The sequence below is a fragment of the Heptranchias perlo genome, chromosome 1 (genome assembly GCF_035084215.1).
Source record: "Heptranchias perlo isolate sHepPer1 chromosome 1, sHepPer1.hap1, whole genome shotgun sequence".
In the NCBI taxonomy this organism is placed as follows: Eukaryota; Metazoa; Chordata; class Chondrichthyes; order Hexanchiformes; family Hexanchidae; genus Heptranchias; species Heptranchias perlo.
The window spans coordinates 140,041,168-140,053,976 of NC_090325.1; the positions used below are offsets into that span (position 1 = coordinate 140,041,168).

The window sequence follows — 12,809 nt, forward strand, 5'->3', positions numbered from 1 at the left end:
AAAAGTTGGGGTCTGCCAATTGACTTCTGTATAACTGCATAAAATACTAGTTAGACCACAGCTAGAGTACTGCGTACAGTTCTGGTCACCACATTACAGAAAAGATGCACTAGAGAAGGTACAGAGGAGATTTACGAGGATGTTGCCAGGTCTGGAGTATTTTAGCTATGAGGAAAGATTGGATAGGCTGGGTTTGTTTTCTTTGGAACAAAGGAGGAGGCTGAGGGGTGATTGAATTGAGGTGTATAAAATTATGAAGGGCCTAGATAGAGTGGAGAGGAAGGACCTGTTTCCCTTAGCAGAGAGGTCAAAAACCAGGGAGCATAGATTTAAAGTAATTGGTAGAAGGATTAAAGGGGAGTTGAGGAGAAATGTTTCACCCAGAGGGTGGTGGGGATCTGGAACTCACTGCCTGAAAGCGTGGTAGAGGCAGAAACCCTCATCACATTTAAGAAGTACTTGGATACACACTTGAAATGCCACAACCTACAATGCTACAGCACTGTGGGAGAACCGTCACCACACGGACTGCAGCGGTTCAAGAAGGCGGCTCACCACCACCTTCTCGAGGGCAATTAGGGATGGGCAATAAATGCTGGCCTCGCCAGCGACACCCACATCCCGTGAACGAATAAAAAAAAAAGAACAAGAACTGGAAAGTGGGATTAGGCTGGATGGCTCTTTTTTGGCCAGCAGAGATACGATGGGCCAAATGGCCTCCTTCTGTGCCGTAAATTTCCATGATTCTATGATTCAGTGGGCTCTGCTAGGCCTATGCACACCTATGTTCCTATGTTTCTGTGTTGCTGCATTTCTGGTGACTAAATTCTCACGAAATAATCAGAAACAAGTGCACACACACACACATTTATATAAGCGTATGTCCACAACCAATGGGTATTACCACATTTTAGTGTTCTGCTCTCCATCCTAGGATTCTTAGGCTGCAACTGCTCTCACTGTTGTCGAATGTGGGGTGGTTTTACACTCATGGAAGGACTAAGCTGAGGCTTGCAAAACTTACAGGAATCAACCACAACCTTGAGAAGTAGCAAGTGAAAGAAGACATTCACCTTTGATCTTTGACCTGGATTTGAACTTTAGGTCCTAAAGTGAATAGCAGCTGGTATCAGTTGCTAAATCCATGAGCTAGCCTTTCAATTGAAAGCAAAGTAGAACAATAGTTCACTCACAGCCAGACTGTCATCGTAACCCAGTGACAACAATATTCCCAGCATGCTATTTCTTTGTCAGGTTAACAATTTCTTTATGGTTACTTTGTCTTTTGAGGACTTTGTCCAGCAGTCAAAGACCTCTTACCTCTCCATTGTTGTATAAATCTCTCTAATCTTTTGCTGTCCCAGTAATACTTGACATTCCAGCTGAGCAGCTCAGAAAGGTTACAAGCTGATGTTACCAATGGGCTGGATTTTGCTGTGAAAATATCGGCGAGGCTAACAGGGCTCACCGTTATTTTTGTGCGAATCGAACAGCAGCTTCTGGCGACAGCACATGCACAGTTAGAGGTGGAAATCCGGAAGTTGCTGTACCAGATGCCCTGCTCCGCCATAAGCTCCGCGAAGATGGTATCTCGCCGTCTGGCTCCCCATTCAAATGAATGGAACAGCGTAAAGTCGTAGATATGGAATAACCTCGCCAGAAAAAATTAGGGCTTGTCCATTCTGATGCAAGTACCCTTTTAACAGTGTGGTAAGTCTTAATGACTGCAAACAACCTCTCTGGTACTGAAAATTAACCTTAACAAGTGTGGAGTCTCATTCCTTCAGATTTTAATTGTTGGACATTTAAAAACAAATTTAAATACATTTTTATTTTTTAACTTTTTCTTTCTGACTCTGTTATTTTTACTCTTAATTCAATCTTTCTTACCCTCTCTTTATTTCACTTTGTGTACCTACTTTGACATTGAATTCACTATTCGAACTTGCACTTCCTGGTTCTGACTCTGTGCTGTTATTAACAGTGCTTCAATCTAATTGGTTAAGGAGATACCCAGTTGCTTGCCCTGTTCACGCAGGTTCCAGATGCCCTGTAGAGAGCACCATTCTTTTTGGCTCTCTAATTTACAGGAAGTTACCGTGCAGACATTCATAGAAAGTCAATGGGCAGGTGCAAGTCTAACAAATGGTGGCTGCACTTGTTCGTCGCTCAAAATAACATCCGGCCCAATGTTTTTTTTACAGTGAGCCCCACATCTGTAAAGACACTAAAGAAAAGAGTAGTTGTATTTTGTGTTGTTATTTGTTAAGTTGTGTTAACATAGAACATAAAATGAACATCACTGTAAAGTGGGATAGTCAGTATTTTCCTGAGGGTGGGTAATCAGAATATTCACGCATCACATGAAGTCACATTTTCACAATGCAATGATTTTTTTTCCCACATGAATTGTATCATCAATGTGCATGTTTACAAAATAATATGGAATAGGTTTGTCAACTACTTTTCTGGGGTGGTAATGCCCCTACAACACAAGCAGAGGATTAAGCAAGACATGGCACAGAGGAGTACTCCAAAAATACACTCGGATTGTCTAAACACTATGGGGTAAATTGTATAATTTATCACTCTTGGCTTGCACTATTTTCCACTTGTTAACATCAATTAATATTAATGGTTGGAAAATAATGCAGGTCTCAAATTGGGCAAGGAGACCACCATTTCAGAATTCCAAATGTGGGTTCCCATTCATGTAAAACTGCACCAGGAGCAATAAATCGTAGCATCTGCCCTATATGTTCAAGCTTGCTTCCAGTTCGGCCCAACTGAGGACCTCTTTAGAAAACACTTTAATACATGATGAGGCATCAGTGGCGACAGAGCATTTGTGAACCTTTTGACTGCAGGACTGTCATTTTTGAAAGTTATGAAGGACCGGAAAGACAAAGCAGCAGCTCAGAAGCTGTTGTCAAATAGCGATAATGGGCTCCACCTGTACAGCACTGAGGAATTGAGGATAGTGTATCAGCTTTTATCCTTCAGATCAGGTCACCTATTCTTTACTCTCTACTACAGTACAAATCCCTATCCATTATTACTTAACTCTGAGCTAACACCAATCCTGTACAACTAGAAGCATGAGCACTGTCAGCAAAAGTCTGACAGAGGAAACTTCAAAATGCATTAAAAAAAATTGAAGCATCGTGAAAAAAAATAAACCAGAGAAAAAGTGTTACTTTAACTGAAAATTTCTTTTAGTGTTTTATAAAATTATTGTTTAGTATTATTGAACGTAAGAATATTTTTCATACTGTATGATGTTGCATAAAAGCAAATTTAAATACAGTTCTGTAACAGCCATGAAATGGCAATCAGATTAATTCCCAGCGCGTTAACAAACAGGAAAGCATAGATTGAAGTGTCTATTTTAAAACACACACATCACAAATATACACTTTCCTGAAAAGTAAAAATTTGCAGGGCTATGGGGAAAGAACAGGGGCGTGGAACTAATTGGATACCTCTTTCAAAGAGCCAACACAGGCACGATGGGCCGAATGGTCTCCTTCACTGCTGTAAGATTCTATGTTTCGATGATTCTTAGGCACATTAACCTTTGAACAGTTCAAGTGGATTAGTTGGAGTCAGGGCTCTTTGGACTCAGCCCATATTTTGAGTTAATTGACAATAAAATAAATAAAACCTGCTAGTTATAAAATAAAACTGATGCCTTATTGCTTTTTGCAAGTCAAAGTTAAGTGCAAAATTATTTAACACAGCTAAACAGCACAAATGACATCAGTAACATAATCATAAATAGAATATAAGGGACTGCAGGAAGGAATAGAAATGGTGCTGCTCTGAGGTGAAAAGATCCTGGTCACATATCAAATTTTTTAACAACACCGTCAGCGAGATTCAGTAGAAGTTGATGAGTCTCTTTTGCATTTATTGAAGTTCCCTTTTTTTTTACTGGGCTAATATTCCCCTTTATTCCAAAGCTCTCCTGGCCGGCCTCTCATCTTCCACCCTCCATAAACTTGAACTTATCCAAAACTCTGCTGCCTGTATCCTAACTCGCACCAAGTCCCTTTCACCCAACACCCCTGTGGTCGCTGACCTACATTGGCTCCCGGTCCACCAACAACTTGAATTTAAAAATTCTCATCCTTGTTTTCAAATCCTTCTATGGCCTTGCCCATCCCAATCTCTGTAACCTCCTCCACCCCTACAACCCTGTGAGAACTCTGCGTTCCTCCAATTCTGGACTTTTGTGCATCCCTGACTTCCTTCACCCCATCATTGGCGGCTGTGCCTTCAGCTGTCTGGGCCAGAAGCTCTGAAATTCCCTCCGTTAACCTCTCCGCCTCTCTACCTCTCTCTCCTCCTTTAAGACGCTCCTTAAAACCTACCTCTTTGACCAAGCTTTTGGTGCCCTGTCCTAATGTCTCATTCTTCGGTTTGGCGTCAATTTTTTGTTTGATTATGTTGGGACATTTTACTATGTAAAAGACACTATATAAATACAAGTTTTTGTTGTTGTAAATGTCAGATAGAGGCAGCCCTGCTGATGCAGCATTCTGAAGTACAAATGAAGCAGTCATTACTCAAACCTTCTCTTCAATAGAAAGGAGCACAGAAACACTGATGATGGTTATTTTAGTGTAAACACTGTGACATACGGCAGAACGCACAAAAATAATGGCACTGGTTATCGCAAACAGCCCATGCTACGTACTATCAGACTGTAGGTGCACACAAATACTTCACATTTTGTAACTTCTATGGGTTTTTCTCCAAACAATAGAGGATAAGAATTCCAGAATGGCACTCCTGAGGTGTGCAGTTTGACATTTGCATGATGCATTATGCATGACTGTTTCTGCTAATAACTCCTGATTTGTCCCCTGAATACAGGGGGTTGCCTATAAGAGCTCCCACGCACAAGACAAGATTTTTGAGTGCAACAGCAGTGATTTAAAGGGCTGCAGTAGTGAAGTGCTGATGGTTTTTTTTGCCATACTGCAACCAGAAATGATACTATGGAATTTGAAGTTAAAATAAATTGATAGCTTGTTGACCAGACAGCAGGATAATGATTGCACAAACAAGCAAAGTGATTGCAGTTTAACCCAGATTAAAAGGAGTGATAAATCATGAGGTTGCATCTATGGGTCATGTAAGGCGTTTACATTGCAATGATTCTGAGTGTTCGGCATATTTTAATTGCCTGAGATCACATGCTTGCATTTTGTACTGAACGCAGATTATTTTTAGGTCTGAAACATAAGCCAGCTGAGATTTTGTGAAGAATTAACCTTGGTAGGTTACAAATGGTGTGGTAAGCAAGCTTCAGAAAAAAAGTCTTATTTTTTTAAAGAATTTTTCACAAGACCTGCGTTAATTAAAGAAATAAAAGAAACATTTTGAATGAACCATTTCATATGAACTGAGAGGAAGGAAATGAAAGATTCCTATTATTTCTACCAATGCCGGGTTCCTGAAAGCGCACAGGCATAGTTGCAGATAGTGTTTTTGAGGCGCTGATGTGTGCAATAAAGAAAAGGAGGCACTCGAGGGCACCCCCTCCCCAGAGCAGAGGCATCTGAAATGCCGAGCAGGCATTAGATAACAGGGTGATTTGTCTCTGCAACATCCAGGCCTGCAGCAGCAGCTGGCATTCCACACCAGATTCTGAGGCGAGGGTTCCTGTCAGGTGCGGGCTTGTGCCAGCGGCATGAGAGGGCCAGACAAGTGTCCTCAACCCACTAATCCAGGCAGGGTCAGGTCAGGTGTGTTGAGCCCGAATAGCACCCCAGTCGGCTGGGGAGGGAAATATTGGGTCCCTCCCCTTGAGGGGAAGAATTGGAGGAAAGATCAGGGAGAGAAGCCCATATTTGCCATCTCCAAAACAGGGCAGGGCAATGGGCACAGTAATGAGTGAATAATAGTCAATGTGATTTTCAATCACCACAGACACTGCAGCAAACACAAGGGGCTCGATTTTAGGGTCGGGTTACCTGCGGGTTTCCAGCGGGGGGGCCCCGAAAATCCCGATCTCCGATCACGTGACCGGATTCGGACGAAATCCCGGCCACTTCCGGGTACCGCGCTGACGTGCGGGGCTGCGCGCGAAAGCCCCGCTGGTGGGAATCCCGCAGGCAATTAAAGCCAGCGGGGTTCCACTTGAGAGCACTTAACTTGCTCGTTGTGGTCAGTTAATGAGCTGAAGCAGCTGTCAAAAGAGGAAGTGTGGGATTTTACGTTCAAAGCAGTCAGTTTCACACACTGGGGGAAACAGGACCCTTCAAACCAGGCGTGTTGCAGCCAGCAGCCTGTGGCAGGTGCCAAGGTGCGCTCCACGGGGGAGCGCCCTCACCCACGCAGGAGGCCACCGCGTCACATAGGGCAACCCCTGCCCCCCACCACCCCCCGGCCAAGCCAGAGGACAGACCGACACGAAACCGCAGCCCCAGTCCGAGGACCCACACACCTACCCTGCACAACCCCTCAGACCAACACCTGCCAGTTGGGTGGTGTGTGGACACCCTCGGAGGACGAAGAGCATGACCAGCACCAGCAGCCTCGCAGTCCACGCTGTCCGCCGCAGAGACGTGGATCCCCCCAACACGGTGTGGTTGCACGCCCACCTGCACAGCAGGAGGGAGGGCTACCGCAGAGAGAGACGCGTCGCAGAGGGCACTACCCTCGGCACAGGGTCCACAGACCGAGGCGCAGCTCCCCGGACCTCTCCGAGCAGCAGTGCACAGGGAGGCGCAGATTCGCTCGACATGTAGTCGTGGAGATCTGCAGCCTCTTTCATGCCGAGCTGCTCCTGGCTGGCCCCAGCACCAACTGCTTACCTGTCGCTGGCAAAGTCACCACTGCCCTCCACACCTTCTCCTCCGCATCCTTCCAGGGTGCAGCCGGCAACACCGCCGATGTCTCTCAGTTGTCTGCGCGGACGAGCCCTGCAAATACACCTGCACCTACTCTGCAGTAACACGATGGGTGGCATCAGTGGTGGGTCCTCATAGTGATACCCAGGAGCGGGCATTATTGGACACAATGGACAGGATTCGCGGAGACATGGCAGTGGTGGTGTCAATATAATGTGTGCTGTTTGTGGCTCTGAAATTCAATATGGGTAACACCCATGACAAACCCTCAGACACCCTTGTGCACCCCCTTCATGCTCACGACACGTTTGCCTTACCCTGCCTACTGCACATATGTGATGCATGCCCTGTGGCTGCAGCACAGGTGGTGGCAGGTTGAGTGAGGCTGGCCGTGAGGGAGATGCACGAGAGGGTGAGTATGGGATGGAGCCATGAGATTGTATGAGGATTGGGTCGCGTGTTAGTGGCAGGATGAGTACTGGCGAGGTGAGTAGGTGGAGGTAAGATGAGGATGGGTTGTGAGTGGGCATGAAGGGTGATGTGACAGAATAGTGTTGGCGGTGCCGAAGGAGATTTGGGGTGGGGGCAGTGTTGTGGCAGACGGAGTGTAGGGGAAAGACTTCGTGTTCTCACTGTGGCTGACCTACTGCGGTCATTGCAGCGCCTCCTGCACTGTATGCAGGTGGGCGATATGTTGGTGGCGCAGGTGACCCCCTCTGCCACCTCGAGCCAGGCCTTCTTGGTGGCAGAGGCAGGCCGCTTCCTCCCGCCCGCCGGGGGGAAGATCTGTGTCCTCCCCCTCCTCCTCACCCCATCTGATGATACCTGGGGTGAGGCATCATTAAACTGGGAGCAGCCTTCCCCCTGGGCTGCTCCATGCTGCAATTTGTCCCATTGGTTGCAGCATCTGTCAGTGGAGGACTGCCCCTTTAACTAGAGAGCCTCCAGCTGACAGATCGTACTGCGCATGCGCAGCCCGACCGACGCGCAGGCCAGCGCCGTGGACCCCGGAGGAGCAGGTAATTGGATCCTATTAGTGGATTGCCTGCTACGATCGCGTGGGCAACCCACTAATTTCGCCGTTCGCGTTTTCGACGCTCCCGGAGGACCACCCGCTGGGAACCCGCAGGCCTGCTAAATTCGAGCCCAAGGTTTAAAGAACTTTACAAGCTGCCCAAAAAATAGCCTAAGCCAAAATACTTAATAAAAAAATAAATACAATGCTGTAAGCCATATTTCCCAAAAGGGAAAACAGCACAGAAGTAAAACAGACTGAAAGGAGCAGGCAGTAATAAAGCTAGAAGAAAAATATACTTTAAATAAAATTCAGTCCAAGCTGGTCCCTGCAGTATTTTTCAGGCTTTGTGCAATTGCTTACCTCAGGATTGGTGTAATGTAGTAAGGGGACAGGCAGGCTGCCGGCTACTCCGGCCAAGCAAACAAAAAAAAATGATTGTCATCCAAAGTCTTTCTCTGACTCCTCCAGTGGCAGACGATGCTGCAGCAACTCTCTTCCCTATTCAGGGATAGGTGTCTGCTGTCCTACTGCTGCACGCCCCCTTTTATTTCTCAAGTTTAGGCCCCAAAATTCAAATGTAAGAAACATAAGAACATAAGAAATAGGAGCAGGAGTAGGCCAATCGGCCCCTCGAGCCTGCTCCGCCATTCAATAAGATCATGGCTGATCTGATCCTAACCTCAAATCTAAATTCATGTCCAATTTCCTGCCCGCTCCCCGTAACCCCTAATTCCCTTTACTTCTAGGAGGGGCGTGATGTTTCAGAGAAGAAGTTTGGGGAAGAGGAGAATGTCGCTATCATACTGCCCTGGCTCCCAAGGTGGTGCTGGGAACAGTGAGATACTGTGTGACCCCAAAAACTTAACAGTAACCAGCCGCACGTTTGAAAAACAGACTTTTGCTGCCCGGTTTAAATTTATAAAAGAAAAAGTGCAGCCAGCTGAAAAAAAAAATCAGACTGTCCAGCTGAAAACGTTAGAAATGAATCCTACTGGGAACAGAAGCATGTCTGGCTTTACTGGGAGTGGAAGTGACAATTGCCACTATGGCTTAGTGTGCCTGAATTATTAAGCATTGTACCCCCCCCTCCATTCCCCCCCAACCCCCCTCCCCCCCACATCTCACCATTAACAACGCCACTGTGTCAGCTTGTCAGCTGAGTCAAGAGGTGATGGCTTCAAGCTGAACTCCAAAAGCACATAATCTAGGCTGACACTTCAGTGCAATACTGAGGGGGAGTGTTCCATTGTCAGAGCTGCAGATGAGACATTAAATCGAGGCCCAGTCTATCTGTTAAGATCCATGTAAAAGATCCCATGGCGTTATTCAAAGAAGAGCAGAGGAGTTCTCCCTGTATCCTGGTCAACATTCCCTCCTCAACCAACACCACCAAAAACAGATTAGCTCATCATTCTTCTCATTTGCTGTTTGTGAAACCTTGTGTGAAAATTGGCTGCCATGTTTGCCTGCATAATAACAGTGACTGAACTTCAAAAGTAATTCCTTGGATTTAAAGTGCTTTGAGATATCCTGAGGATGTAATAAGGCTCAAAATAAATGCAAGTTCTTTCTTATCTTTCATCGGAGATTCATTAGTAATAATAATATTTGTAATGATATAACACTATCACACCAAACTGCTTCTTGTTCCAGTTTTCCTTCTCTGGGCAAGAAATTGAGCGTTTGAATTCTGATCCCTTCCCTGTCCAAGGATTGGCCAGTAGAGTTACCAATCAATCAAGCCACTACCCCTCTGCCAACTATCCCTGTTGCTTTCAAAATAAATTGAGTCATTTCGACACAATGGGCCTGGACGGGTTTCTGATGTGAAGACCAGCAACATTCCATAGACAGGCCGATCTGGTTCTTATATACAGCTCCCCCTCTTTGCAGGTTCTTGCTGCAAAGGCAATTTTTAAACCTTTGTGAACTCAATTTAACACATGATCGAACATCCCAAAACATGACACTCACTATCTGTCTCATTCATTGATTAGAATCTTTCTTTTGCTTACTTTCTCTCACTGCCCACTCTCTCTCTCATGTATATCTGTAATCTTTCTCCCCATTCTTGTCAGCTTGCTGTCTGCAATCTCACTTATTTTCCATATGCTCTTCCTCTCTACCTTAACAAGTCAGGGTCACTTCATTATATCTTGGTGGTGGTTTGATAGCTTGACACTTACTCAAATACCTCTTACATCATTAATCCTGCAACACTCCTAAAACAGTGGATATATATGGTTGGAGCAAAAAGAGAAGAGTATAAAAGGATCATTAAGACCCCAATATCTAGAGAAAACTATTTTTATAAGCAATTAGTCTAAAAACTTAATGGAAACAGCACCTTAGAGACTGCCGGTAACCTGGCCTCATATTTGATTTCTCAGCACTGGTCTCAGTGGGATGGCTATAACATTCCTGGCTGAGCTAGTTGGGCAAACTACCCCACTGAAGGTATTGAATCAGTAATCATCACTAGTTAATAGTGAAGAAAAATCAATCTGAAAAAGCCAAAGTGAGCAACAAAACCAAGCAGAAAGTGGAAGAATGACATTCACCTCATTCGCTGCTCCAGACAGTGACCCAGATGGTGACTCTCCAAGTGCCTGCTTGTCCATCATAGCTTGATTGATAAAGCACAACACATCCTGACCTACTTCCTGGGAACTGTGAATAAAACATTAACCATCAGCTGAATGGAAAGTCCTAAATTGCATGAGACTGATGAAAATATCAAGATTAGTGGAACTGAAGGCTTTTTGAGGCCATTAACTGCTTTTATAGCACACTCCACACACAGCAACATACATAGCACCACCAAGACTTAAAACATCCTCGATCGGTAGGCCCCACATGCCATAGAGGTCAAAAGCCTCTTAGGGTTGCCTTAGATTTTAGCATAATCCTGAGGAACAGAGGATGAGAGTAACCACTGACAGCTGCGGGTCCCTGGTCATCCATGGCTAATACCTTCTTAATGCTAATTCAAGATTGGATATTTACTGGAAGACAGTTCAACCCAGGAAACAGTAAGTCTCCTCAGACAAGGATTTCAGTCAGTCATTATGTTAAAGAGATCTTTTCACTGTTATAAAACACCAGTTGTAGTAACACATTTTCATGCAGCCAAATCTTTCCCTACAACTCCCTACAATATAATGCTGGGAAAATTTGAATCAAAAATGAAAGGAATTAGTGTAAAGGAATACCATTTTAACCTTTGGAATGGTGCACAATTCCTGCTCCAGATTTTTGGAATAGCCTTAAGAAAAGGGATTAAAGGGGGAATTTTACAACTTTGGGTTCCAGGAAGGGAGCCTCAAATATCAGAAAATTGGGCACAATTTTCGAACTATTCGATTATATAATTGGAAAATCAGTCACAGCACCTGCCCAAATTTTCAGTAGTCACTGCTGGCAGACAAGGATTCCCCTGGGAGTGCAAAGTTGGAACATTACCCCTTAGAACATCATAATGGCTCAGTGGATAAATGCACCACCTGACCCATACCGGCCAGCAAAGTCCCAGGTTTGATCTCTGGGGGGATATTTTAACCCCCAAGTACGGGTGGGTTGGGGGCGGGCGGGTAGTTAAAACAATTGATTTTTCGAGCGCAACTGCAACCCGGCTCCAACACGCCCACTTCCAACTTTAATGGAGGAGCGATTGGATCCATGCGAGTAAACTACTCGCCGCAGTCGGTCCCCTAATTAGTGAAGGTGGGCGGGTAGTTATCGGAGCAATTAACGTCCTTATGAGACATTAATTAGGTCTTTCTAAATTGAATTTTACTGACCTTCAAATTTAATGTCTCCAGCATGGGTTTCCCAGGGCTGGTGAATCTCACCAGTGAAATGTGCTTTCGTTGTACTGCTTGTGGGCTAGGAGGAGCAGGAATGTTTCCTCCAGGCCCAACAAGCTTGCCTGCTGCGATCGGACTCCTACAATCGGCCAACACCCACCCCCCACTGCGATGTCCAAATCCCTCCCGATGTCCGAGATGCCCTCCGATGTCCGAGAGACCCCCAATATCCCGAGGCCTCCCACCAATGTCCAAGACCCCCCCCGACGTCTGACCCGCCCCCCCGATGTCTGACCCCCCCTCCACAGTGTCTGGGAGCCCCCCCCCCCCAATGTCGAGACCCCCCCAACAATGGTCGACTTCTCACGTCCCCCACGATGGACGACTTCTCACCTCCCCAATAATCTCTGACTGCTCACCCCCCATGATCCCCCCCAACCCCCAAAGATGCCAATCTCTCTCTGACCGCCCCCCCTCTCATCCAGCCCCCAAGGATCATGATCTCTCCCCGACAGCCAGCCGCGAAATCTGGAAGTAAAATTTTTATCCTTCAATCAGGTTGTGATCACAGATTCCGACCCATCAGCTTCACTTCCAGGGCCGATAAACTCCCACTGCCCCCCTCCCCCCACCCCCCGCTCTCTTCCTGGCCCCAAGTTAAAATCCAGGCCTTGGCTTCTGCTGAGTTACCTGATCTCAGTCAAGTGGTAGTGCAGTGTTATAATAGTCCTCAGTGACCTGGGGTGAAGGTGGGGAAACATCACTCCTGATTACTGTCCAGTGACCTCTGCTGGAAACTGCATGTGTTAGCATTGAGTGAGAGCATGTTTGGGTTTAGCTGTAGCGCCCTCCATGAATGAATAGTTTGCTAACACTCGACCGGCTAGACATAAAGAATGACCACTTTGTCCTTGTACCAGCATGCAGCCGGCACCCATGAAATTTCCCGACCGAGAGTCATCACCTTGGAGGGGAGAAAAAGGAATTAAATTGAGGGGGAAAAATATTTATTTTTTCTTAAAGTGATTGCATCACCTCACTGGGGAGTTTCTGAGCAGCTGGAATACTCCATGTTGTCTCATTACATTGGTTTACACTGAAGAAGGTCTGTAGTATTGTAAACTT

At 45.8% G+C, this 12,809-nt stretch overlaps 1 protein-coding gene across 1 annotated transcript in view; it reads right to left on the minus strand.

The window, feature by feature from the left end:
* trim2a (tripartite motif containing 2a) overlaps positions 1-10,542 on the minus strand; it is a 176,061-nt gene extending 165,519 nt beyond the window's left edge. Inside the window, exon 1 of the mRNA XM_067991851.1 lies at positions 10,440-10,542. The gene's annotated coding sequence lies outside the window, so the exon portion shown is untranslated. The remainder of the gene's footprint in view (positions 1-10,439) is intronic.
* Positions 10,543-12,809: the final 2,267 nt, after the last annotated feature.